The sequence below is a fragment of the Bombus pascuorum genome, chromosome 3, assembly GCF_905332965.1.
Source record: "Bombus pascuorum chromosome 3, iyBomPasc1.1, whole genome shotgun sequence".
Lineage (NCBI taxonomy): Eukaryota > Metazoa > Arthropoda > Insecta > Hymenoptera > Apidae > Bombus > Bombus pascuorum.
In genome coordinates, this window is record NC_083490.1 from 12,280,151 (window position 1) to 12,307,718 (window position 27,568).

General features: G+C 33.7%; 1 protein-coding gene and 2 non-coding genes across 3 annotated transcripts in view; 1 reads left to right on the forward strand and 2 right to left on the reverse strand.

Moving 5' to 3' along the window:
- Nucleotides 1-9,161: 9,161 nt before the first annotated feature.
- Nucleotides 9,162-9,234, reverse strand: Trnav-aac (transfer RNA valine (anticodon AAC)). Its single transcript has one exon. It is a non-coding gene; the product is annotated as a tRNA-Val (tRNA).
- A 409-nt stretch (nucleotides 9,235-9,643) lies between these two features.
- On the reverse strand, nucleotides 9,644-9,716 carry Trnav-aac (transfer RNA valine (anticodon AAC)). The gene has a single exon. It is a non-coding gene; the product is annotated as a tRNA-Val (tRNA).
- Nucleotides 9,717-17,985: 8,269 nt separating this feature from the next.
- The window catches only part of LOC132905365 (ras-related protein Rab-37), a 176,959-nt gene continuing 167,376 nt past the window's right edge, over nucleotides 17,986-27,568 (forward strand). The window contains exon 1 of the mRNA XM_060956578.1: nucleotides 17,986-18,074. The gene's annotated coding sequence lies outside the window, so the exon portion shown is untranslated. The remainder of the gene's footprint in view (nucleotides 18,075-27,568) is intronic.

Sequence of the window (27,568 nt, forward strand, 5' to 3'; positions counted from 1 at the left end):
AATTGAGAATCTTCGTTTTCTTCATTAGAACGCGTTTCCAAAGTAAATTCTTATACTTAACAGATTGGATATTTTAGATTTATACAATTATTCTTAGATGTAATCTTTTCGTGATACAGATTTGAAGATATATTATAGATCAACACACGAGTAATTGGTGTTCGTTTTTAGAAAAGTAATTTTAGGTCGACGACTCTTACGATTATTAGAAGACATATCATGCGACGTTGTTCGATTTATCGCTGTGAGAATCGGTAAATTGCATTTTTAAGAGATATATTGCTTAGTTTGAGAGATAAATATTTAAAAAACCAGGTGCCTGATCTATGTGGCCAATAAAATGGAAATTTAGTTTTTACACGTTTCGCATAAACTGTGAAAACCTACTATCTGAAAATATAAAACAGTTGTGAAGCTTTGCAGTTCTGTTGCTGTTATAAACGCGTTTTCAACGTTCAACTTGCACATGTAAAATTTTATGAAATATTTCGCACCGTAGCAACGAATAAATTCAACGCTCCATTAATATTTCACGCACTGAGAGCGAACAATATTGAGCGCAACGCGCGCACTGTAACTGCAATAAATATCCATCGCGTCGTATTACCATACACGAACGACCAAATTTTTTCAGCCATAAAATAACTGGTAAAAGATCGAAGCTTAACAAAAATTAAATCTACTGTAGGACATTGGTAACTCGAACCTATATGACTGGAAAACGAAGCTCTCCAAGTCGAAATATAAATTTTCTCTATGTCGAATTATTTTCCCCACGTTTAAATGCGTTATTTTATTCGTCGAATTTAGAGAAGCTCAAGCTATGCAAATCGAAGTTCGCCTTTGTAAGTTAACGTGTACCATGTGGCCCTTTTTTGCACGAAAACTATGTACATATTGTCTTTCGTCGCGTCCTTGCTCTTGCTGCTGATCAAACCGATCGCCTTTTGTCAGTCGAGTCAAAAGCGTAATCGTTTGATTTGTTACGCGCCTCTACGTCTTTGAATATTTATAGACCGGGAAACCTAATCTATCTATGAAGCCTCTGTAAGTTGAATTTAAATACGAATAGCTTCGATAGGTTGAAAGCAATCCATAACTCGAAGATTTCAATTCTTCCCTTGAGATTCGAATTATCGAGGTTCCATTGTGTTAATTATATTATTTTCTGATGTTATGACATCAATTTTCAAATTTAATATAATAAATTTCAAATTTATATATAAGTCGTTCACAATCAGAATTCTAGCTGATCAACTGCAATTTTTATGAAATTATCAAAAGTTTCAAAATATAATTGAAGGATATAAAGATGTAAATTTTTCATTAAAAATCACTTACGTTATATGAATACATTTTCCTTGTTAAAATTTTCAGTTCGTGAAACTGTTCGGTTATTATAGCTTAAGGCCCTCATACGAAATGTAATAATTAACCAAGATTACCAGGGAAAGGATTAATTCATCAGAATTTTATATTCATCTAAAATTAGGATTTCAAAAATTTGTGGAATCTATTTGCAGAAATTACAGAAATATAATAAATTGATGATATCTATGTCGATATTCATACAGTTTCCTTATTTAGATTCTACTGAAAAACCTGCGATGAATTAAATAAACAATTCCGAGAATCTACATTAGAAAGACAATTACAACGTTACAACAAAGAAATACAATATTCGCATAAATACTAAGATTAACCAGAGTAGTGATCGAAAGATGCAACGGATATAGACGTGAAAAACAAAAGATCGCGAATATAATATTGAACGTATGAGTTCAATATATCAAACGTATGTAATTCTATCGTATAAAATAACAATCATTTCGACAAGTTTCTAATGATTTTTCAGACGTATTAGAACAGGGATCGAAAGATGTAACGGATATAGACGTGAGCAATAAAAGATCGCAAATATAATATTGAACGTATGTAATTCTATCGAATGAAATAACAATCATTTCGATAAGTTTCTAATGATTTTTCAGACGTATCAGAGCAGGGATCGAAAGATGCAACGGATATAGACGTGAGCAATAAAAGATCGCAAATATAATATTGAACGAATGAGTTCAATATATCAGACGTATGTAACTCTATCGTATGAAATAACAATCATTTCGATAAGTTTCTAATGATTTTTCAGACGTATCAGAGTAGGGATCGAAAGATGCAACGGATATAGACGTGAGCAATAAAAGATCTCAAATATAATATTGAACGTATGTAATTCTATCGAATGAAATAACAATCATTTCGATAAGTTTCTAATGATTTTTCAGACGTATCAGAACAGGGATCGAAAGATACAACGGATATAGACGTGAGCAATAAAAGATCGCAAATATAATATTGAACGTATGTAATTCTATTGAATGAAATAACAATCATTTCGATAAGTTTCTAATGATTTTTCAGACGTATCAGAGCAGGGATCGAAAGATGCAACGGATATAGACGTGAGCAATAAAAGATCGCGAATATAATATTGAACGTATGTAATTCTATCGAATGAAATAACAATCATTTCGATAAGTTTCTAATGATTTTTCAGACGTATCAGAGCAGGGATCGAAAGATGCAACGGATATAGACGTGAGCAATAAAAGATTGCAAATATAATATTGAACGTACGAGTTCAATATATCAAACGTATGTAATTCTATCGTATGAAATAACAATTTTTTTCGATAATTTCCTAATGATTTTTCACAAGTATAATACTAATAAAATTGAAATTGAGGATGCGGAACTACAATCAATAGATCGTAATAAAAATTGCAAAATTTGCGCATGAAATACTGGAAATTATAACCAACATAAACTTCAAAGCTTTTTACATGTATATACCGAGAAAAATTCTTCAATTTGCAGCAAACACATGAAAAATTATTGCCAATACAAGCGTGAAATCGTTCTTTTCGCACACGTAACCAACCTTCGTTTCATCGATCACGCTTCCAATTACTCGAGATTAAAAATCACACGGCAAAAAGGAAAAAAAAATTGATGAAATACACGGGGAGGAACGGTTTTAGGGGGATCGAGACGGAGCGAAGAAGGCGAGAAACGTTGCAGGGGGCGCGATCGATATCCCGACATCCTGGCCCACGCGTGAAATCAATGCCTGTTGGCGTCGCTGAGGGCTGGTCACCATATTGCGGCCGATGGAATCACGGATGAGCTTGGAAAAGATTCGATTATGCCTCTGTGATAGTATATATAACGCCATAAGTGACTAAGTAATTATTAGACTGCGGACATTCATGCAAACTTGTATTTTTATAAATATGATTCAAAAAATGGTACCTGGGTAGAAAGAATCTCTATCTGTTAAATATTAATTACACAGTGTGGATATTAGGAAATATAAATATTAAATAAAAAATTTCGAGAATCTACATTAGAAAGATAATTACAACGTTACAACAACGAAATACAATATTCGCATAAATACTAAGATTAACCAGAGTAGTGATCGAAAGATGCAACGGGAAAGGTATGATGAATATCGCAGACTTTATATATTTTTGTAGATCGTGCGCGTTCTCAGTATATTTGAGCCTTTAAGTTTCGTAAAAATGCAAGAAAATTCGCAGTCTAGTAATTATGATTATTTAATTGTCAACTATAGTCGAGAAATTCTATCGTTTCTCTGCAATTATGAGAACAACGCATCTCTCACTTGTATTTTGTATTTTTATAAATATAATTCAAAAATGGTACCTGGGTAGAAGGAAGCTTTACCTGTTAAATATTAGATATACAGTGTAGATATTGGAAAAGGTATCATGAATATCGCAGACTTTATATATTTTTGTAAATCGTGCGCGTTCTCAGTATATTTGAGCCCTTAAGTTTCGTAAAAATGCAAGAAAATTCGCAGTCTAATAATTATAATCATTTAATTGTCAACTATAGTCGAGAAATTCTATCGTTTCTCTGCAATTATGAGAACAACGCATCTCTCACTTGTATTTTGTACTTTTATAAATATAATTCAAAAATGGTACCTGGGTAGAAGGAAGCTTTACCTGTTAAATATTAATTACACAGTGTGGATATTAGGAAAGGTATGATGAATATCGCAGACTTTATATATTTTTGTAGATCGTGCGCGTTCTCAGTATATTTGAGCCTTTAAGTTTCGTAAAAATGCAAGAAAATTCGCAGTCTAATAATTATGATCATTTAATTGTCAACTATAGTCCAGAAATTCTATCGTTTCTCTGCAATTATGAGAACAACGCATCTCTCGCCTCTTTGCAATATTTCAAAAAATCTTCATTCCAGGATAAAGAATACATTTTATCTTGTACAATAAATTCGGATAAATGAAAATCGTAATATAGTGCCATGTTAAATTCTTTTTTCGGCTGTTTCAGCCATATTAAACGTAACAAAGTGGAGAACGGTACCTCGAAATTGCATTACACGTACAACTGCAAAAGAAACACGACCGAAAGCTTCACGTGGAGGCGCAAGTTCGTAAATTCCCGCTTTATCGTAACAAGGCGGAAAAATGAATCGATGAATCGTCGTGGGCTCACGTATTTCGTCGTATCGGCTTCCACAAATCGCCGGGCGCGTCGTTCGATTGATAAAAGCAGGAACGGTTCCCCGGGCTGGTTTATTAAGATCGCGGTACGATATTTACGGGGTGACTCAAGGCGATCGAGGAGGCGTAATCGAGGCCTCGAAGACTCGTCGAACGCGTTACTTTCCGATAAGCTGGCGAACCGTTTCACGAGGTCGTGAATCTGTGATCATCGATAACCGGCTGATATGCTGTAATTTCTTTCCAGTTCTAATAATAACACGAAGTTGGTGCAGCCGAAATGTCGTTTTTTTAACGTCACAAATTATCATGCTGATGCCACGCCTTAAATTTCATTCGATGCTCAATTTATGTAAGTCATGGTAATCATTCTTCAAAGATGAATTTATTCAGCTCGAAGAATATATATATATTTTTTTTATTTATTTTTACTTAGTCCGTGCCTTTCGGCTTTGGACGAGTTTTCGGTTTTACATCACGCTTTTTACATTTTCTCAGTCTTATGGCGTTATCACCCTATTGCCTCCTCCCTTATATCTATCTAATTAAACTCTAAATTCTTTTCCTTGTCTACATCTATCTAAACTCATTTCTTATGTATCTACCTCCCCTCTTATCCACTCTGTTATATTGCACTCCGTTGTATAATCTATCTCTAAAACTATGGCAACTTTTGGGCTTTTGCCTCCTTGCTGTGCTTCCTTATTGTCGTTCCTCCCCGTCTTGTATTGCCCTTCCCTGCTTCATTATTGTTTTCAATTCCATTAGTCCTTCTCTAGTCTAGTTTAGTATTTTTTCTGTTTCCTTTGGTCCTCCCGTTATTTCGCATTCTTCTATTACGTGTCTCCGCTTTTACATAGTCTGCATCTTTTTTCTCCCTCTTCTTTCCAGCATTCCCTTGCTTTGGTCTCATTTCCACGAAGAATATATATATATATATATTTTTTATTTTTCTTCTATTTCTTTCTTGTACTTTTATTATATTTTTCCTTTTGGTAGATATTTGTTACTTTTTTTATTGTATTTAAACGTGACAGGTAACATTGAGAAATATTTTGGGAAAATAACGTACAAGCATCTGCACTATATGTTATAAGCGTTTTTAATAATAATAAAATTTTAACGAATAGAACTATACTAATTATACCTACATGCTTTACTACCATATTTATTGTTGTTATATAGAAATAATATTTTACTGTTTTATGCTAACCGATAGTTTCTGAATAAATTATTGGAATTATAATATCAAATTATTTTCAATGTTCAAATTTACCAAATTACCGCACTAATATTCTGTAATATCGATGAATAATTCATATTAGAATCAACAAATGGAACGATTGTTCTTCGATTATTGAAACGCCGGAGTAATAAAATGAAACTAATTGTCGTATTAAATAACAGTTTCAAGTAAATTCACCAATGCACATTCTCTTATTCGTTCACTCGATTACATGTCGTCGATTTTCTACTTTCTACTGTTTTTTAACTTTCATGTGAACAATATCTTTATCTGGAGCTTCTACTTTAAAAAAAATAAAAGTGCTTTCAAAGATTAATGATTTTAAATCTCGAGCCGATTTTCCAAAAAATATGATTTTTATTAAATTTTTCATTGTCGTTGTGAAATTTATTTATTAAACCAGTGCTTTATTGTGGACATTTCCCCCCACTCATTTATAAATGCACGACAATCCGCTGTCTAATCATTGCGCAATAGTTCGCAAAAGTATTCGTACACTTGTTCGCATCTTTTATGAACACATTATCTGTATTATACTAAACATTTCGAAATGTTATTATCACTGTAATGACACCCAATTATCAGGACTTTATTGGTAAAATGTTTGACGACTCTAAAAGTGTGTACAAAAGTTATAAGATGTTTAGTACATGTAGTATAAATATATTTTGCAAAGATCGTAAAAATATTTAAACAGGCAATCATGCACGATATTAATAAGTCTCGGTCTGTTCAATGAAACGTCCTTAAACACCTGTTATATGCTGACTGTATATACTAATGTTAATTATTACTATATTAATTTTTTATTAAATACAAGCTTGCAGTAAATGCAAAAACTCCAACACAATATTTTTATATCGCATTCCAATTTTGCCTATATAATGATAGTAGTTGCCTCTCACTATAGTTATATGAAATAAAATTTCAAAATATTTTAACTAACGTTACAAGGTACGCATTTTTTGCACGAATCGTACTATTTCTACGTATTATAGTCGAATGTAACATTTATTTAATCGTTTTACGATTTTGAGAAAATCGCTCACTTCGGACCGACACGACTGGGCCGTAAGGACTTGGAAAAATTTCGCACCGGCTCTAGGAGACCGAAGACTTTTCTTGAAATATCCGCTTAATTAACATACACGATAAAATAATAAAATACACAAGAAAAAGTTTTCTATGACAGGTGAACAAATACTTTTCGAGCTACTGTAGATACTTTTACGTATAGATATCCATTTCCATTTTTTTTCTTTTTTTAATTTAATTCTCCTATAAATCGAGAGTATTTAATGCCTTCACATTCTTCAACTTGTCTATCCAGTACTCTGATAAGTGACGTCGATTTGTTTCCAACCTTTCTCTTCATTACTCGCTTCCGGTTTACCAGCATTTTCCTTGATCACAGTTAATCATCGCGGGGCTCTTTCATCGTAGCCAGCACCGACGCGAAAGAGGTCTCGAAATAACGTGTCGTGACCTCGATACGCTGAACGGCCTCCAGATTCACTGGTTGGCTCATGGCCCGATTTTCCTTCCGATATCTTTCCGCTGCACCCTCGAAAACCACCCCCGCACTGTTGTTCGCTGGGACGATGCTTTTATTCTGAATAATTCGCGGGCTTGAATTTTGTCAATGATTTTGAGCGCCTCTTAAGACGTAGGCTGGTTGTTAGGAATTTTCCCTAGGAGTTGGAAAGGTTCCAAAATTAACTGTCAAAAAAGTTTTGGCTGAAACGGTTATGAATGAACTGCGAATGTTTATACATTTATGAGGAATTTAAAAATACAATAATATGCAGAATGCATATAATGCGCAAAATTATCTAAAGCAAAGTATCTATTAGAATATTTAAAAGGCGAAACAAGAGTCTATTCGGGTTTTAGGATATTTCTTCAAAATATGAATTTGGCAAAGTGAATTTGCATAAATATGCTCGATCTAATTATAAGATATGAAATAGTTATAGTACATTGAAATGATTCTAGAGTATATCGATTAAAAATATGTAAATACTACCTATAGCATCTAAGAGGAGACTAAGAGGATGAAAAATTACTTGTAAACGTAAAAATTTAATATACGTGCTATGACTAATGTATTAAGAAAGAGATTTATAATTACATTTCCATGGTGCAGTGATGGATAGATCATTGCCATATTTTTTTATTTCTTACCTTTCATTTCACCAGTTATTTGATACCTGTTCTGTTCTACTTCGATAAGGATTCTATATAGATTTTATACCGGTTCAAAACTGTTGTTAAATTGGTTCTATACTCGTGTCGATATTACGATAGTCGTTGTTTTCGATGGAACTTAATTTTCCGTTAGTAAAGGTTAATGAGAGATATATTTATTTTCAGAAATGATGCGAATATTAGTGGTATTAGTAGTAGTGAATAAAATGAATTAAATGCATTAAAAAATGCTAGTAAAATATAGTTAATGTACTAAATGTATTAAAGAAGAGATTAAGTAGCTCACAGAATTATTTCTTTGAATTTAAAGCTTCACGCGCCGAGTAATCGTAAAGAGTTTGCATTAAACAGAACTTTCTTCTCCAAAATCTTTTTTAAAATAAACTGTTTTTCTATAAATGTTCAAGGAAAAATATTAAATAGGACACCTAATCCCTTTAACATCGGATTTCATGTAGTTACGAACGGTTTAATGGTTTAATTTCGCGTAGTCACGTTACGATATGTCGGACATTAAAATCTTCTTCACAGAAAATTCGGAACAAGTACCGGCGAAATGGATAAATGAAGCTTTCAGTGCTACAGATTTATATGCCGCCGGTGAAACATCATTAATGTGAAGTATGAGGCATGGACGTGTGCGTTTTTAAAACGCTAGAAAGTATTTTGTCTGCTTTACCTTTGCACCTCGCTGTTTTTAATGAAATTTTCGAATTTGGTGTAAGCTTTGACTTTTTAATAAATTCGTCAATATATTAGCATCGTACGTGTAATAAATTAAGGTCGAGGAAATTTTCTTATCGTAAAATATCTGAGAGGAACGCTAAATTCTATCGCTTTGATATTGAAAATTCTAAAAAATAATCTAAGAAATATCAAAAAGTTTAGAGAATAGTGGTTGTATGTCCAAAGTATCGAAGTTCGTGGATATTTTGTTAATGAAATATTTCCAAACATATTAAGATTGTTAAAAATTTCATCTTACCACAATTATCTCACGACACATCAACGATAAACTACGTTACACGGTTACTGTTTTTAATTACTTCCACTTTAATTTTGTTATTTCTATTTTCAAAAAGAAGTAACTTGTACATTGTGTACTGTGCAAAATTTTTCTACAAAAAATTCAATGCAAAAGAAGATTGTTTCCGCCCGGGATCGAACCGGGGACCTTCCGCGTGTTAGGCGGATGTGATAACCACTACACCACGGAAACAAGGTTATACATCAATTTCTTAAAATTGCTCTTGAAAAAAATATTAAATTTTCATTTAAAAAATTTCTTAGATCTATTTATTACTTGATCGTATATGATTCTGACCTTAATTTAAGAATTAAAACTACATTACACTATGAAATATAGGCTACAAATTTTTATAGCATGTGAGTCATAAATATCATTAAAAATCAGATATGAACATATAATGGTAAATATTTACTGAAATTCCTTTTAATATAATAAATGAATATGGAGAAATATCGATAAAATAGTGATTTAGAGCTAAAATTTTGGGCGACCGTGGTAAATATAAAAAACAATGATGTTGATCGTATTTTAAAATTACACTATAATCAACTGGTATTTTTAGATGTAGGTATGTAAATACTAAAAAAATAAAAAAAAATGTTTCCGCCCGGGATCGAACCGGGGACCTTCCGCGTGTTAGGCGGATGTGATAACCACTACACCACGGAAACCCGATGCTGATCCCTCACTAGAGAAAAAAGTTCAGGATTTTATTTATTTAAATTTATTTATCAATCATTTATTTTTTATTTTTTCTTTTCTATAACTAAAATTTGATGAAATAAATATAAAGACGCTTCCGCTATATATAAAAAAATTGTAGAAAACTACTAATCACGATCAATTAGTTCCCTAGTTTCTTTTTAGTGATTTTTTTTCTTAAATGAAGTAAAGTACGACACTATTGTAAAATATGAGCAATGTTCTTATTTGATGTATAGATAGATATTTATCTGAACGCGTGAAATTGATAACATGCACTATTGGTTTTTATGTATAAAAGATTGATATGTATTTATGTATAAAAGATTAGATTAAAATTCTTTTTCATATACCATGAAATGATATTTAATATTGTTTGAAACCCTATTTGTAAGCTTTCGTCAAGTAATGTGTGCAGTGTAGTATAAAATTGAATTACAAATTCTAACGCGCTTATGGTACAGACATAACCTCTAAATTCTACATCAGGATCATGTAACTAAACTCTGTAGATATTTATGACATAAAGTATCAATTGTCCCGAAGAACTTGATTGCGTATCAAGATCATGAAATACATACGTATCATTTTCAGAAAACCAAGCAGCTAGAACTTTAATAATTTCGCAATTCTTTTTTTCGCTCCAATTTTTCCTGTGTAGTCATCTGATTGAATTCTATGTACCGGCATGTTAACTGTATTTCTACCAAAATTTATACGCACGGTATAAATAGCGGTAGCGAATATAATACAGTTATAAAATAATTACTAAATAATATCCCCCTTTCCTTTCTTGTTTTCCAAGAATTTAACAGAGCATTACCTCTGTACTGTAAAAGTCTCTGAGTGAATATAATTCATAACATCTCCTTGTCTTTAATATTTATTTTCAATGCATCAACTTAAAAATTATAAGCAGGATTGTACATAACGTATTTTTTATCAAGAAATTCAGATAACTCTAAGCAACATACGTTGTGATATACTAACATAATCTGTCCACTTTTAACATGTAATTTTCCTCTTCCCACGCATTAAAACAACACCGTATAACATAATTTGGAATTATATGTAATAAGCCAAATGAAATGAAAATAAATAAATAAATATACTATACTACCTGTAGTATAATAATTCTACTACAAAGAGTACTATATTTAAATTCCTAATACAACCAACACGTTTTTACCCAATTCTTGCATACGATTCTTCTCTTTACAGTCTCATTCCCACGCGTTAAGACAGTCCCATATAGCACAGTTTTCGAGTGGCTACCTGCGAATAGCGAAAGGGTTAATCGAAATCAGCGCTGGAAGGAAGCCGCGTGTCATTCGACGCACAGCAGCATCGTAAATCGAAGATCCACCCGGCGGCCGACCAATCAGCGTCGCGCACCAAATCACCGACACACACGTCGGTGGACCAGCACCGCGTCCTGTTCCTCTGATCCTTTCACGGGCCTTCTATTGTCCTTGACGAGCCTCCACTCCCACGCGTTCTTCGTGCTCTCGTCCCGAAAAGCTGGCGTATCCTGTCCCCACCCCATCCTCCTGCCTATCCATGGGAGCCATCGCGATCCTTCGACTCGCTGTACAAGGATCTTACCAGCGGAAGGACGAAAATCTGCCACGTCTCTGGTCTCCTGGTAAATATTGACTCGTGCTCCACCGACTTGCTCGATTTTCCTCGTATTACGTGCTATATGTATACGTACGTGGATACGATACAATGGCAAGCGAAAATATTTGAGCATTTGTTATAGGATAATTTTATGTATAATAACATCATGCGTATTATGTAAAGTAATTAGGAATTTCGTTAGTATTATAACGTAACACGATTGTTACGACTGGGTCGTGGATTTTTGTGCAAATTAATATCGTTGAAAATATAATTCAAAAAGTAGAATCTCGGTAGGTAATTGTTTTAATTACCAAGTATTATGAAGAACGTTATATTTTAGATGTTCTACGTATTTTTCTACATGTACAATTTTGCACTTTCAAATTTTCTATAAATGCAGGACGATCTGTGATTTAATCAGGGTTATGTTAGTCAGATTTAAAGCCAATCTGAAGTTCCAAGATATTTATGATAAATATTTAGTAAAGGAGTAATAATGTGAATAGCTGTTGAAGATGGCCTCACCGAATGTGGAGGCTTACTAATTGATTGTTTGAATACTTTTGTGAGCATAGTATACAAATACCTGCACTAAATATCCTGTAGCTTATAGAAGTACATATTTTCAGATTACTTTCTAATTTGATCAAATCATGATAGTCAGATCTCATTACAGTACCAATGAGATTTTAAATTATTTCGTAAAACACACATAATATATTCGTAAAAAGTTTATATAAGAATTTTTCGCAGTCTCTATGCTCTAAAATAGTCTAAAACAGAACTTCACATCTCACAGTGTATTCAAGTTTCAGCTTTTCACATTAAATCATTTTATCCCAATCATCGTCAAATAGCAGCCCGCATCATCCCCAAAAGAATCTTCTAAAGTATAAACCTTCAAATACTTTGAAACAATTCAACGTAACGCGTCTCAACCAATCAACATCAAAGGAGGCTTGAAATTTCGTATGAAGAACAATAACAACTCGTGCGAATGGAAAGAGTGCAAAGGAGATAAAAAGGTTGTGCGGGGGTGATATAAGCGCCAGTGGTAAACGACTCGCAACAATCGATAAACAGAAGAGCTCGGACCACTGTTGAAGAGTGTCGGACCACCCTCCTGGCTAGCGTGAAAGCTCCGCAAAGCCCAATGACATAAAACGTAACAGGACTGACGGACCAGGCCGCCTTTGGGGTTGGATCACGAGGAATTCACAGTGAAGCAGACCGCGTTATTAACCAACCACGGCCGGGCTAACTCCCGGTTACGTTATTCGACGATCGATGCCTTCGCACTATAGTGATTAGTGACCCGAAAGTGACTCATTTTGAGTTGAGAAACTATGTAATTGCTATTCTGGACAGGTAGATTTAATGGTAAATTGTTGATTTCGAATTTCTGCTAGCAAATATGAATCAGAGAAGATTATTATTACTTACTGGTACTATATATTTATTTATTTATTACCAGTATCGCTGTTTTAAATTAATTATTGATAGAAGGATTATTCGGAAGATTTACACAATTTTTGTACAGATGCTTGTTTGGAAATAGTATCTTGTAATTGTTACAAATTGTATCTGTTTTAAAAAAAGCTGCACAGAATTTTAATTGAAAGTCATTTACCACTTGGAGATTTAATTTAATTATCAATTTCGATGAATATTTATATAGACAAGTATTGGTTAAAATATGAAAATTTCATTAGTGAGTACATTGTCTTCTGCTACTTTTCCATGAATAATTCTTCAGTTTCTCAGTCGATTTACGAACCTATCGATTCCGGACGAGGAAAGATTTTCGATCACAGGAAAGTAAAACGAATCTCGAGCCTCTCCTCAAACATTCTCAACAAAGAATCAAAACTCACACTACTGTTAATAGATTCAACTTACATCATGCTAAAATAAATCACATCAGTGATTGTAACATTTTCTGCTATATTTCACATGGAATTTACATTCCTCTCTATTAAATCACTTCTAATTTTTCAGACATTTAAATCATTAACTGCCTCAACTCTCCAAATAGTTTTATTTCGTTTTCACGGCAATATTACTCCATGAAGCTATTCCATTTGGATATTTACGTGGCAGTTCGTTTTGGATGGCCGGGTGTCGAGGAAGAAAAGCCACGTCGCGCGAGAACAAAGTGGCTTCGTTAGATGCAAATCACTTTTGGAGCCGTTCCAAGTAACGAACGAGGGAGAAAAAGAGACAGAGACAGAGGAGCAACCGGGATAAAAGGCGGTATTTCCGCTCGACAAATTCGTGTGGCGACTCGCGGAGCAGAATCGTAGGATGCCGCGGACGCCTTCGATCCACGAGATCCGAAACGCTGGATCCCCGGCGTCCATTTGGAAATTGATTTCGAGGCTGTCAGCCGGCCTGGAATCCCATCGTTTCGTCGTCGACGGAATTCGACCGCTCTGGGATGCTTGAATTCGAACTCTGTCGAGTATGATACGCGAAGCTTGCCGAGCTAATCGTTCAACGTTGTATTTAACGTGATTATTTGAGAAATGGGTTAGGATTTTACGGAGATATTTAATCTTTTGAATGGTACAAAAGTACACTTACATCATATCTTACTGTTTGTTGCTTACAATCTTTTTTCCAATTGTATCTCCGTTGACATATGTGTTACTTTCATTATTAATTAATGCTGCAAATATCAATCGATAGACTGCAGAAGCTTATGTATTTTTGGAGAATTTTTGGAGAATGCAAGAATATGTAAAATACCCAAAGTAGAGAGTTTATTGTAATATCTAGTGAATTTACGTTCCATTTCTTTAGTAATATTCATAAAGATATAAAATTACAACAGTTTGCAGTCTGTCAATGACAGTATCCTTTACTTCGATACAATTTTTTACTAAAAAGTTGTCCGAGATAGCGAAATTCTAAACTGATCTCTTTCCGAATTTTTGGACTATATAAAATAATAATAACTATATAAAATATAAAATACGCAGCATTCTCAAACTTTCGCTGGACGTGTATCTTTTTAATTTTGCATTGAAGCAATGCTCTTCTTTTATAGATGCTTTTGTATTTTACGACATTAGTTAGGCAGCTACATTCTAAAGACCATCACAATTACGAATTTGTTTGCACATTCGTAGAAACTTGAGAGGAAACTTACTACTCGAATGTTCATGTTAATACGGAAACACTGGTATTTGTGTAAGAATCAAGAAAATGATGGATATCGGCATATTCTATAATAAAAGTTGAAAGAAATGGGATACGATTCTAGGTTTGTAAATGTTTTATCAACAAATTACATATAACAAAAATATATACATAATACATAAATGAAGTTATTAGATAATATTATCTTATCTATAGAACAGTCGTACATGTCTAATATAGATAATATACGACGATTTCTACAATGAGATTTTAAAATCAACAAACCTACCAAATAATGACACATTTTTAATATCCTTCCTGTTTTATAATTACTGAAAATATCCAGAAACTTTTAACAAGATTAATCCTCGATTCTTTTATTCAGATATAGACGCAACTGCATAGAGTTATCATTTTCGGTGTATTATTTTAATTGTAATTTATATTCTATAGATATATAAATCGAGAATTTTAGAATTAAATTATTATTAGAATATGAGTGAGTTATAAATTTCAAATACTTCAAAATATTTCCGTACACTTTCCGCTTCTCTTTGTTGAAAGCGGTATATGATCTAGAAAAATGGTGGAATGGCGTAGATGTTTCTGCGAAAGAGTGGTTCTCGAGCAACCACGTGAATATTGAAAGACCCAAGAAGGTTGTGGCGGACTGCGGAGGCGGATCATGGAAAAAAGACGCGAGGAACAGAGAAGAGGTAACCAAGAGTCGCGACAGTGTCGTAGCATGTGGTGAAAGACTCGATAGAAATCAGCTAAGATCAAATATTTCTCCCCGGAATACTATTTAAATTGTATCAGGCTCTCCTTTTATTATTTCAATAGTTATTTGCGAATTTCAATAATGGAATCAATCGGTCTTCTGTGAAGTCTAAACTATCTTTTAAAATATACTTCAACAGTTCTATCTGAATTAGTGTCTAAGAATTTCTAATCTCTTTAAACTGTGATGAATTAATTAATTTTTGCCATTCATACAAAATATAATATAAACGCCACATACTGGAATAAAGGGAAACCACGAACAATGAAAACCTCAAACCCTGTGAATATTTATGTATTTATGGCAAATATAAATGTGCAAAAATATACAAAACGTTTAAAATAAATTACTCATGTTACAATCTTTAGAAGGTGAAACAAATTTCTATTTATATCCCATTTCCTTAATCGTGTCCATAAAACCATAAATTCTCATAAATCGGTAATCTAATCAGCATAATCCACCACAATAATCATCGTAATTTAAGCACTGTGATCATAACAACCATCATAATTCACCTAAATCCACAGGCTAATCATCGCACATTTCAAAAATCTATATTTTGTTCATTAGTCAAAATCCTACAAACAATTATCCGTATCTCCGTTTAAAATTACAAAACCATTCAAGAGAGCTCGACAACAAGCTGATAAAGTGCGAATCGAGCACGGAAAGGCCACCGGAAGTGTTACGCCACTGGCAGAAGAGCGGCCGGCTTCAAGGAGACTCATTAAAACCGTGCACCACCGGCAGATTTTTCCCCGAGAAAATGAGAGACAGAAAGAGGAAGGGAGCAAGAGAAAACAGACAAGGTGAAGGGTGCAGTCGGTGGACCACGAAAGATCGTCGGCAAAGGAGCCAACCCGGAACGAAAAGAGAAACCTGGATGAAACGAAGAGAGAAAGATAGAAGTTGTAGCGAATAAACCGGCTTCGGTAATCCTAGATTAAGATCAGTGACGTTCGCGACACTTTCCATCGACTTAACCACACTTCGACTAGTTTTCTCGACTGGTTAACGATGGTTCACGATTCTTTGGGATCGATGTGCTTCGCGAACGATCGTCCGGCTTCGATTATGATGAGCGTAGCTGCTCGTTAGCAGCTCGTTAGCTTCGCTTCCCACCGGAAAATCCTTAATTACTGCGATCGAAAACGACTAGCGCTGATTCTTCTCATCTTTGGATACCGCGACCTCGTTTTAATGGCAAGATTCCGGTTTGAAGTGCCTCTTTGGGAACAATTGGTAGTATATTAAGGGAATGTATGTTCCGAAGATATCTAATTGTAAGAATTAGTTGAGATTGAGGTGTCAAATTGACATGTGATGTATGGAAATGTTGCTTTTTACGCGATGTATAATGAAGAGTTTTAGGGTGACAGAAATGACTACTTTTTATTTTATTTTAATAGGTACTTATTAATTGACGTATTGTTTATTTGAAAGCTATGAATTTTTAGCCGCTGGATACAATTTTTATTTGTTTCCGATGCCTGGCGAGGGAAGTATTCGTTACGTGACATTTAACTATGCAAGACTTCTGGTAGCATTAAAATTCAACGCAAACACGTCAATAAAAATAAAAATAAAAATACGTTGAAATCATACACATTCGAACACAATAGAAGTATTCATATATAGCGTGCTCGAGTCTAAACTATAAATGCGAATTAGTCGTAAACTACCTGCTATTTGGAGAAGGTATCCAAACAGGAACTGAATGGTTTTATCAATGAATTAGTTTAAATTGAAATAATCGTTCTATATATGGACACGTAAAGATTGTATGGAAGTAAGATAAGTTTTTTCAAATCTTAATTTTCTTAATGTATGTATATCATCATATACATACGTATACTTGACAAACCTATTAAATAATTCATTCACACATTCCAAAACATTCATAATAATAAATAAAATTAAAGATTCTAATACGAAACTCTCTTATACCAATATAAAATGTTACATTAATAAACAAATACCTTGTAATAACACACACTCGATCATAATAACAGCATTCACACAATCTTCGATTCACCAAATTTCCTGCGATACACAAAATTCTTCAAAATCACTATCCATCTTGTTATACAAATTTCACCGAACATATCGACTAACAGTATTATGCATGCAATTCGTGCTCGCGATTTTGTCACGTTGAATATGATTCACGGATGTAACCTAACCTATAATTCGGAAGAGAAACGCAGGCTATTGAGCTAACGGGGGAATTTATGCGAGTTTCCCTAAGCAGAGTGCGACGAGGCCGGAGAGCAGCGGCGATCCACGACCGAAATAACCGAGATTTATTTCGCGAGGGTCCGCTAAATCCTGTTAAGCGGCGAAAGTGTAAACGCGCCTACGACTTAACAGCGTTTCGCGCGTTACCGTTCACGGTTCGCGAGACCTCGCTCGCCGCGCTGCGAGTCTCATCGATTATCGAGACTAACGAGTCCAATTAAAGTGCCCTCGTGATGCTACCAACTGATCTATTGCGTATCCTGGCTTCGTTCGTTTTATTAGAGGTGAAATAAATATGTACAAGGTGTCAGTGAACTGCTGATATTATGTAGAAGAGGATTGCTTTTCATTTTTTTTGATTCTGGACAAAGGTATTAAACGCGAATAAAAGTAATAGTTGTTATTATTTGGATTAATCTATATTTTGTTATTTCTTCATTAGGAATAAATGCAAGGTGTCTCTGAATTGCTGGTATTATTCGAAGGAAGATTCTTTTATATTTCTTTTGATTTTTCATGAGGATTTAAGGTGTAAAAAAAGGTAATTGTTTTTATTGTTTAGGTTAAACTTTTTAAAGTTGAATTTGTTGAGATTGAAAGAAAATGATCAATTCCTTATCTATCTGCAGTAGTTGTGATTATATGAATCATTTTTAGAGATGAATTTGTTAAGACTAGAACAAATAATTAGCTTTTTATTTTTCTGGAAAAGGGCAATATAATATTTATATGTAAGTGTAGATATTGTAGGTTAAAATCTCACATTAGTCAAGTTACTTGATATATAATTTGATTTCAAATTTTTATACATAAAAAGATAGGTTATCTGAGTTGAAATTGTTTGAATATAAATAATCTGGCTTCAGGAAATAATATTAATAATGTGTATATATCTAATGAAATATGGATTGCTATATATAAAGTTAAAGAACCAATTAATGGAATAATATCAGTAATTACAGAATTAGACATAATATTACTTCAGCTAACAATCATTATTTCTTTCAAATTAAGAAATAATTAAGAGACCATCAACTTTATTTGAAATGTGAAAGAATATTTCAAGTCAATATTTTAGTATACGCTTTCAAATTACTTAAAATAACTTGATTAATGAGGATAACTCTTCATTATAATTATTTATTGTTTATACGTATATATTACAATGTATGTATTTATTATTTATAAAGTACAAACTTCTGATATAAATATATTTAAGGACATCCTAAATAGTCGAAAAATTGAATTAATATCTTGAATTAAAAGCTTCCAATTAAACTGGTTTTTCCACACATGTATGATGTTTGATGCTAATATGGCAAGTCTATTTACCTGTGTGTTTGTCGCATAGTGCAAATGCACCTTTAACCGCACGCGTTCCGCGTATGGAACTGATTTATCGATTGGTCGAAAGGCTTTGAATGCCACAGTGTTTTGCGATCGGCCCTGTAATTTCCTGCTTATTCGAACGAATAAAAGAAGACTGAATCGTAAATTCTACCGCAATTCATGAGGTTCTTTTATCACAGATGGAAAATACTATGGACGAAACATTTTATCGGTCCGTATATTGGAAGAATTGGAACTTAACGATCCCGGAAAAATAGAATTCCATTGGTGATTTCAACACAATGAATATACAAAAATATGATATGGGTAGAACAATACAAAATATACATGAATATAGAAAATATATGAATATTCTTTCGAAATTAATTTAACATTAAAATATAAAAAATTTTATATCAAATTTCGTACATGGAAATTTTACACAAAGGCGTTTACAATTAGGCGCTTTTATAGTTTTATAGTTTTGTCATGGATTTGAAAAATATACAATCCTCCTTAAAATCATGTAATGTCGCAGAGAATATTATTAGAATTGTTAGTAGTATTGTAGTGTTATCAATTTAGCAAGTATAATGAGTTTCTGGTATTAACTCAGCGTTGATTGCTTCCAGAATGAATTCAAAATAGTAAACACGTATCCGATATTATTTTTGAAGAATATAAAATTAGAGTGATCTACACTTTTAGAAAATAGAATTTTTGGAAGTTTAATAACAGGACATTGTTCTTTTATTAGGAAATCAGATTCATAGACAATCTGAGAATATATATATGACATATATAATACAAGAGATGCAGTTTTCTTGGACTTCCACATTTTAGACCGTAGAATTCTAGTTTTCTTAGAGAACCTGGGACAAGAAAGTTGTAGCTTTCTCAAGGCGGCCTAAGACAAGAATATTCCAGTTCTTTTTAGCAATCTTGTATTAGAAAGTTTCGGCTTTCTCGGAAATCTTCTACAATTTCATATTAAACAATTCTATATTTTCGCTTTAAGCCCACGTTTACAAAGTTTAAGCCAAATTTAAGGTATGCAAATTCAAAGTAGTTTTCAAACTGAAGTAGAAATAATCCCTTTGCTGCTAGTTTCAACTAATCTCCAAATGCAACCTATTAAAATTGAAATTACCTTCACTCTACACGACTATTGTTTTCTAATAGAACCAAACTTTAATTTTCAGAAAGGTTTCATTTAAATTCTCTGTTTTATTTATTTATAGTCTACGTGACTGCGGATATGTAAACTCATGTATATGTAAACTCTTTACAAAGGCAAATTAAAAAATGAGATGTAGATGGAAAATTGTATTACCTACTAAATATTTGATCAAGTACATACATTAAATATATTTTTGCCCGATACTATACATTTTTGCATCTTTAAATTTCGTGCAAGTACATAAGAATCCGTAATCTACTTGTACGTAACGTGTTTATTGTTACAAACGCTAAAAGCAGGAGAACAAAGAAACGATAACGATGTTTTCGTAGAGCGTGAAAACTGATCGAGTTGAACGCAAAAGTCGGCGAAGGGTCGTTCGTTCTCCGTTGCCCACGTGCATTCCCCATATGGGATTGATTTATCGATCGGTCGGATCCCATAATTCTATGATCGAGCGCATAATTTCGCGGCACCGCGAAGAAACGATCGCAATACTATTGAGACCATCTAACGCGTTCAATGCGTATTGTATTGTCACGTGAATGAGTGGAAATAGCTGCACTTTTTGCTCTTGTTATGCAGGATCGTTTAACGATTTTAAACGATGTTATAATAGATCCGATGCGATGTTATCGGGCTTGAATGGCGGCAGAAACGTCGAGAAGTCGGTATTCTTGCGACAAATCAATGGCTTAATACAAATCAATGTATTATTGGTGAATTGTCGATCAGTAGGCATATCCACTAACGATCAATTGATATCGTTACGTTGCAAGTGACTTACATTATTTTGGATTAAGCTAAATGATTTTATACGAATATTTTACTTTCTCGCAGACTTATATAAATCGAGATTTAATTTATATGTATATTTCAATCCTCAAAATATGACGTATAAAAGAGTTGTATAATATATTGGTGGAGAAATTATCTGTTGAAAAATTGCAGAAATTGTTCTATTTCAAAGCTCATCTTAAATATTGCGTGTCTTTTGACATATGTATACCTTCATTTGTGAAAATCTTGAAACAAAATTATAAATATACAAACGATGTGATGGCAGGACTTCCCAATCGATCTACTAATACGATCACGAAAACACAACATATTTTGTTTAATATGAATTACAAGAACGAGAACAGTAATATTCGAAATATTTTCCACTATTTTTTATCAAATGCCTACGAGTAAAATATAAAAGGTACGCATCGAAAAATAGCAGGAATACCGTGACATATACCTATGAAAAAAAACAACGAACAAAGGCATGAAAAAAGGTTCTTTCACATGGCCGTGTGTCCTGTTATCGAGGATGTACCTAACCCGTACTTTTTTCGACGTCCGTTACACGTCGCAGCGATTCATGTCGGATAAGCTTCTGAATGGCGGGACGGCGAGTCGATGAATCGATTTTCACTGGAGAGGCATCGACGTGGCCACGATGTGGCATGCGATGCGGCTCAATAATTTATTATTTGAGCAGTCGCCGGAGACGATGCTCCGAAACCATCGCGACGTAGAATTATTTCGGTCGCCGCACGATACACACGTCTCATCAACTTCCAGCTTACATACTTGCGCTGTGCTCATAAATATGCTTGCGAAAGTTTCGGTCGATTTGTACTAACAACACGCAGGAAGCTAATAATCGAAAGCAACGCTTACTATCTTTTATCTGGAATCAACGTGTATAGGAGGTGTATAAGAGGGTCTACATATTTTTGTGCGTCAATGTTCCAACATCCAGTCACGTTTTTGCACCTCGATTAGATCATTTAACGACCCTTAAGATATTAAAGTTTAATATAGGAAAGAAATGTTCGGATACTAAAGTACTGAGAATTTCATTTGCTCAGGTATTCCGTGATTATTTTGAGCCGAATGTCAGATATTAGCATTTCTTGCGGTACAACGATATCGTGAGTTGTATGTAGTAAGTACATTAAGATTTGGAAAATATCAGGACGAAAAGATTTTAGCTGGACCCAATAGAAATTAATTGCCATAATATGAAAATTGAGGAAAATCATAAACAACTTTTATGATATATAACTTTCTGAAAGTCGAAGTATAATTAATATTAAAGTATAATTATCAGATGAACGAAAGACGTAATTGATGAGTCTGACTTCTGAGAGGAAGAATTAAAATGTAAAATATTGTAAAATGTGACTCTTGAAGAATTAAAAAAACCTTGATGCTTCATCATCTGCCGCAACTTCTCAGGACACAGAATTGCGCAATATGTATCGATCACTTCCCTTAACGTAACCAATCAATCCCAGCACGGTGATTCAACATCAACAACGATTCGAACAACAAGCAAAAGAAGCAACGGAGAGATTAAAATAGCGTTCACGGATAACGCGTGTCACGAGTTATTTTTAAACGCGACAGGCGCATTCTTTTCGCGGCTGGTCTATCAATAGTCGGCCCCGGTAATATCTGCTACGAGCATAATAACGATATTTCAGGCTGCGACTTTGACTTTTAACGCCTCGCGGGACGAGCAAAACCAACGAAGCTCCTGTTGCGTCAGCTCATACGTGAAATTCTTTTCCTTGCACTGATCAACGATAGTTTATATTTCGATATTGTAATTCGACAAACTAGAATCCAGGCTTTAACAAATAAGATTAAAGACTTCCTCTGCCTTTATCGTAACGTTAGAAGGTATTAAGTTTAAATTAAATTAAACTCATTTGAAACGAAGTTCCGTCAATGTTAGCGCGTGCAAACGCAAGTATGAAACTTACACTGTAATTGGATTTCTGTGCAAATTCGTATTGGAAATAATATTAATATTAATTAGTACTAATAATAATAATTTCGAAAATTCATTCTAACGAGTACATGTCCCGCCTTGAATATTTTACATATTCGACATATATAACATTCTGTGGATTTTTGCATCTGTAGATTTATCACAAATGCGTGAGAATCTACAGTTTAATGTCAACAATGTAATTTAAACTACACACGATACACAGAAATCGAGCGAAAGTGTAATAAAGTTAGAGAAAATTGTTGAATAAATAAATAGATTGAAATTAACTTCAGCCTGTATCTACGTGTATGCATAATATCTAAGAAACATACAACATCTCGTTTTAGCTTAATTTAGATTATAGTACGTTATTATAATAATTCAGCCTTATTAAACGTCAATTATTGTCATTTACCTGGGACAACATACAAATTAGCTTGAACTGTTTGAAAGTTGATCGGTCGATGGTTGGAAATCAATTTCCGCTGGCATATGTAATCGAGCGATCGAGCCCGTGTACTGGCGTGTTTATTGCTAATTAATCGAGCATGCTCAACTGGAGGAGAGCCGGTCGGATTGATGCCTACGATTAACTATTCAGAAACGATGCGCTTGCTGCGTTAAGACATCGTTTCGTCTTTGCCACCGTGGGATGTAATTGACCAACATGATGTGTACACGCTATTAATATATATCGTATCTTCCGATACATAACGTGTATCCTGATTTTAAAACGAGACTTTATAGTAAAACGACAATTGCAAATATTCGTAATAAACAATTAAACGATTTCGCGGTTACATTGTACGTAACCAGTTACCGTAATTTAGGATAACTATGTACATCTTATGTGAGGAAATTAGTGTTGAAATTATGGGTAATATACTGTAATCTCTATTATAATATAATTTACTATATAACATAATATGTCGGTGATTTGTTATTATATATGTGTTACTTGATTATTAATATTATATAATTGAGAGATTATTCGTTATTATAGGATATTATTATTATTATGTACATTGGTAGAAATTGCTATCTGCGTTTAAGACTACTATACATATAGGGTGTTCGTTCCATTTATTGACCGTTTACTTTCTGAATATTCTTTGATTTTCTTAATCCTTCGTACTCCGAGAATTTTTACTATACAATCGATACAATTAAAATAAAACTTCTTGATATCAAAGGTTTTATTTTGAAAAAAGAAAACACGTTATACAGTTTACAAATCTTCCTGATCGGATAGATAGGTATAGATACTTTACTATATATCCTAAAGACGATATTTAAAGAAATGTTAAATACTATTCCATGTAAGAGGATGAAAAAGAGCAAGTAAAATATGACAGTGCAACAAATAAACACCGTTATATGGTCATATCAGTCCAAGTGTGCACAGAGCTTAATATCAACAAGTGGAACAACGTCAAAGAGAATCGAATCGAAACGGGACGAACGGGACTGCTATTGTACGTGCCTTTAATTTTGGCGTATTCATTGGCAGCTATTGCATTCATGTTTCTGCGATTACCTTTTTCCCCATCTAGTTTGTTAACGTATCACGACGCCGTGGTGGGATCGTAGCCGTGTGAGCAACTTTTGCAGAATAGAAGAATGAAAATGTGAAATTAATAAAAATATATTTTTATACAGCGATATTATTTTAACAAAAACTACAGCGCGTGTTTGTGTTGGAAGAAAATGATTGCAGATTTCGTTTAGCGAATAGCAATGGACCTCCAATCTGAAGTACCCTTCATCGATCAAAAGGGTTAAATAAAAAAGAAAGCTTTGCCACTCCATTATTTAAATAATTCATTAAACGTTAAGCGCCATGTCAGTCACCGATGACTGACAGTATATTTTTCGTTTAAACCGCGTTGGTATACAGTTAAAAAATTATATTTTCGTATAAATTGCACTGGGACACGAACCACAGACAATTAAACGAAGAGAAAGCATTTCTAACAGAATGCAGAGTAGAAGAAATATATCCGAAGATATACAGGCAACCTTGCTCAGATCTCTGGCCGCCAGCAGATCGATGAAATCGAATATCTCGAGCTAAGCGGAAGACAATACAGGCTTGGCGCTTAACGTGTTAACTACGTCTATCTAACGTTGCACGAATGTCAATTTATAGTAGGGATGAAATCAAATCAAAATCTAGGAAACTTCTAGCCAAATTCTCAATCAAATACTGAATTACACTCTTTCAAGATACATCTGTCTCTCAATGGTAATGAGAGTAATGTAATAATGTGAACTGTAAATGAACTTCCATCAGAAGAAAGCAATGTTTCTGGATCACCTCGATGTCGAACATTAAATTTTCAGATCTAACCTTAATAGATACTCGTTAACTCAACTATGTTTAAATTTTCCTCGAAAAACAAATTTGCTATGAAGACGAGCGAATAAGAATGTTCTTCGCGAGTTGTCGATCAACGATTGGAACGATCTATCGTTCCAGGTGCGCGAAGGAGTTTGTCGGGCGAAAAAGGAGGTCGCGAGAGAACAGGAAGGACGGTGAGAAGGCGAAGCGACAGGAAGAGAACCTTTCCTCCCATGATACCCGTGAATTTGCATGTGAGCCGCCTTGGACCGACCGGTCGAGATATCGATTCGCAGGTGGCTAGCCGAGGGGATCGCTTACAATACGATTTATTACGGGGGACCACCTGCTTGCAGAAATCTCAATCGTGCCGACTCGATGCCGCCACAAACGGGAATGATGGAAACGCGGAGGAACTGCTTCCTACGGGATCTTCATTAGGATGTCTAGATTTCTCTTTCTAAATGGTGATTGTTCGGTACAAATTCGGACTAGTGTTGAGTTTCGTTGGTTTTTTTAGATTGAAATGAAATTTGAGGGAAGTTTAAGTTACAATTAGATATTAGTTTGAGATCGTTTAAATTCGTCCATGGAAATATTATTCGTATTATGAAATGTTTGTCTTTGCTTAGATTTTTTTAGATTTTCTTATGTTGAAATGAAATTTAGGGAAATTTAAATTACAAATAGATATTAGTTTGAGATCGTCTAAATTCGTCGATGGAAATATTATTATTCGTATTATGAAATGTTTGTCTTTGCTTAGATTTTTTTAGATTTTCTTATGTTGAAATGAAATTTAGGGAAATTTAAATTACAATTAGATATTAGTTTGAGGTCGTTTAAATTCGTCGATGGAAATATTATTATTCGTATTATGAAATGTTTGTCTTAAAATATTTGAGTGTTTCATTGCAATCATCAGGCTCTATATGTTCATAATTCATTCTTCGATAATTATTATATCTAAAGGAAGTACATATTTAGCGAAAGTTGTTCGCATTATGAAATGTTTATCTTAAAATATTTGAGTGTCTTATTCCATCAATTAGGCTCTACATTGAGATAATTTATTCTTCGATAATTATTAGGTATATCCGAAGAAAGTACATATTTAGTGAAAATTATTCCTATTATGAACTGTTTATCGTAAAATATTTGAACGTTCCATTCAAATTATCAGGCTCTATGTAGTAGATAATATTATATTTATGTATGTATTTATTAGTTTATACTTCTCGATCTCGCGGTCAAGAAATGGACTTGGCTTACATTCAGTTACCTATAACATACCTATAATATACATATAGATGTCATATTTATGGTACCTATATAATCATATATTTGAGTTAAGTCTGAGTCACGTAGACAGTTTGAAGAATTAATATCTTGACTATGAAAATAACTACCACATTTGAGAAAAAAGAATTTGTTTTATAAGGTTGAAACAAGAAAACATAATATATTAATTACCATTTCCTATATCACTTTGAATAGGTTTAGAAAGATTTAGGAGAAAAAGAAATATCATTAGATTGAACATGATCTGGGGATAGTACTTGTAAGATGGAATTTTCCAAAAACTAATTATTTACTGTATCAAATCTATACTTCACCCTACACATGCGGATTACGTACGTACCACATTACCGTCAATTTAGAAACCTAATTGCAATGACTAATTTTGGAAGAATGAAACTGATGCAAAACGCGTAATGACAAAATCTTTCAAATTAAAATCATGTTTATGTTATAATCGTCCTCTTGAAAGTGTTTCTTTTCAAACTAGCAAATAGTATGCAAAAATGTAATTAACTTGGAAGCTACCGCCTGTAGATAGATGATTTACCGTCTGTAAAATATAAATCGAATCTTTACCAAAGAAATCAGAATGAAAGGTAAACGAACATCTGCATAACACCAGGAGAAAAATAAGCTTTTATTCTCATACTTTACAAGATCATTTTAAATCATTCGCATCCGGCAAAGTGCGTGGCGAGTCCATCGAATTTCAATAAAAAGTCACAAATGCATCACTCTGACCATTCTTATAATTTTATTGCCGATACGTTTAACCTGTAATCGACATAAAATAAAAAGTACCGTTACTTCTACAAATATCTGCCAAAATTTCAGCCAGGTCTATGAGCCAAAGTACCAAGTGTTCGTATATTTACATACAAAATCGCAGCGCCCACAAGCGTCCCACGGCTGCTTGGTCGAAAGGGTCGAAATGAATGAGAGGTGGACGCGAGAGCGTTGCGAAAGAACTAAAAAAGGAAAAAGAACAACAAAAAAGGAAAGAGAGAAAAAAGGTAAAAAGAGCCCTCGGTGGCAGCCGGTCCAGCGAGTTTTTGACCGTCTGGCGCTAACTGTTGGCCCCCGTACTACCTTCTCAGGTACTATGGTGCCGTC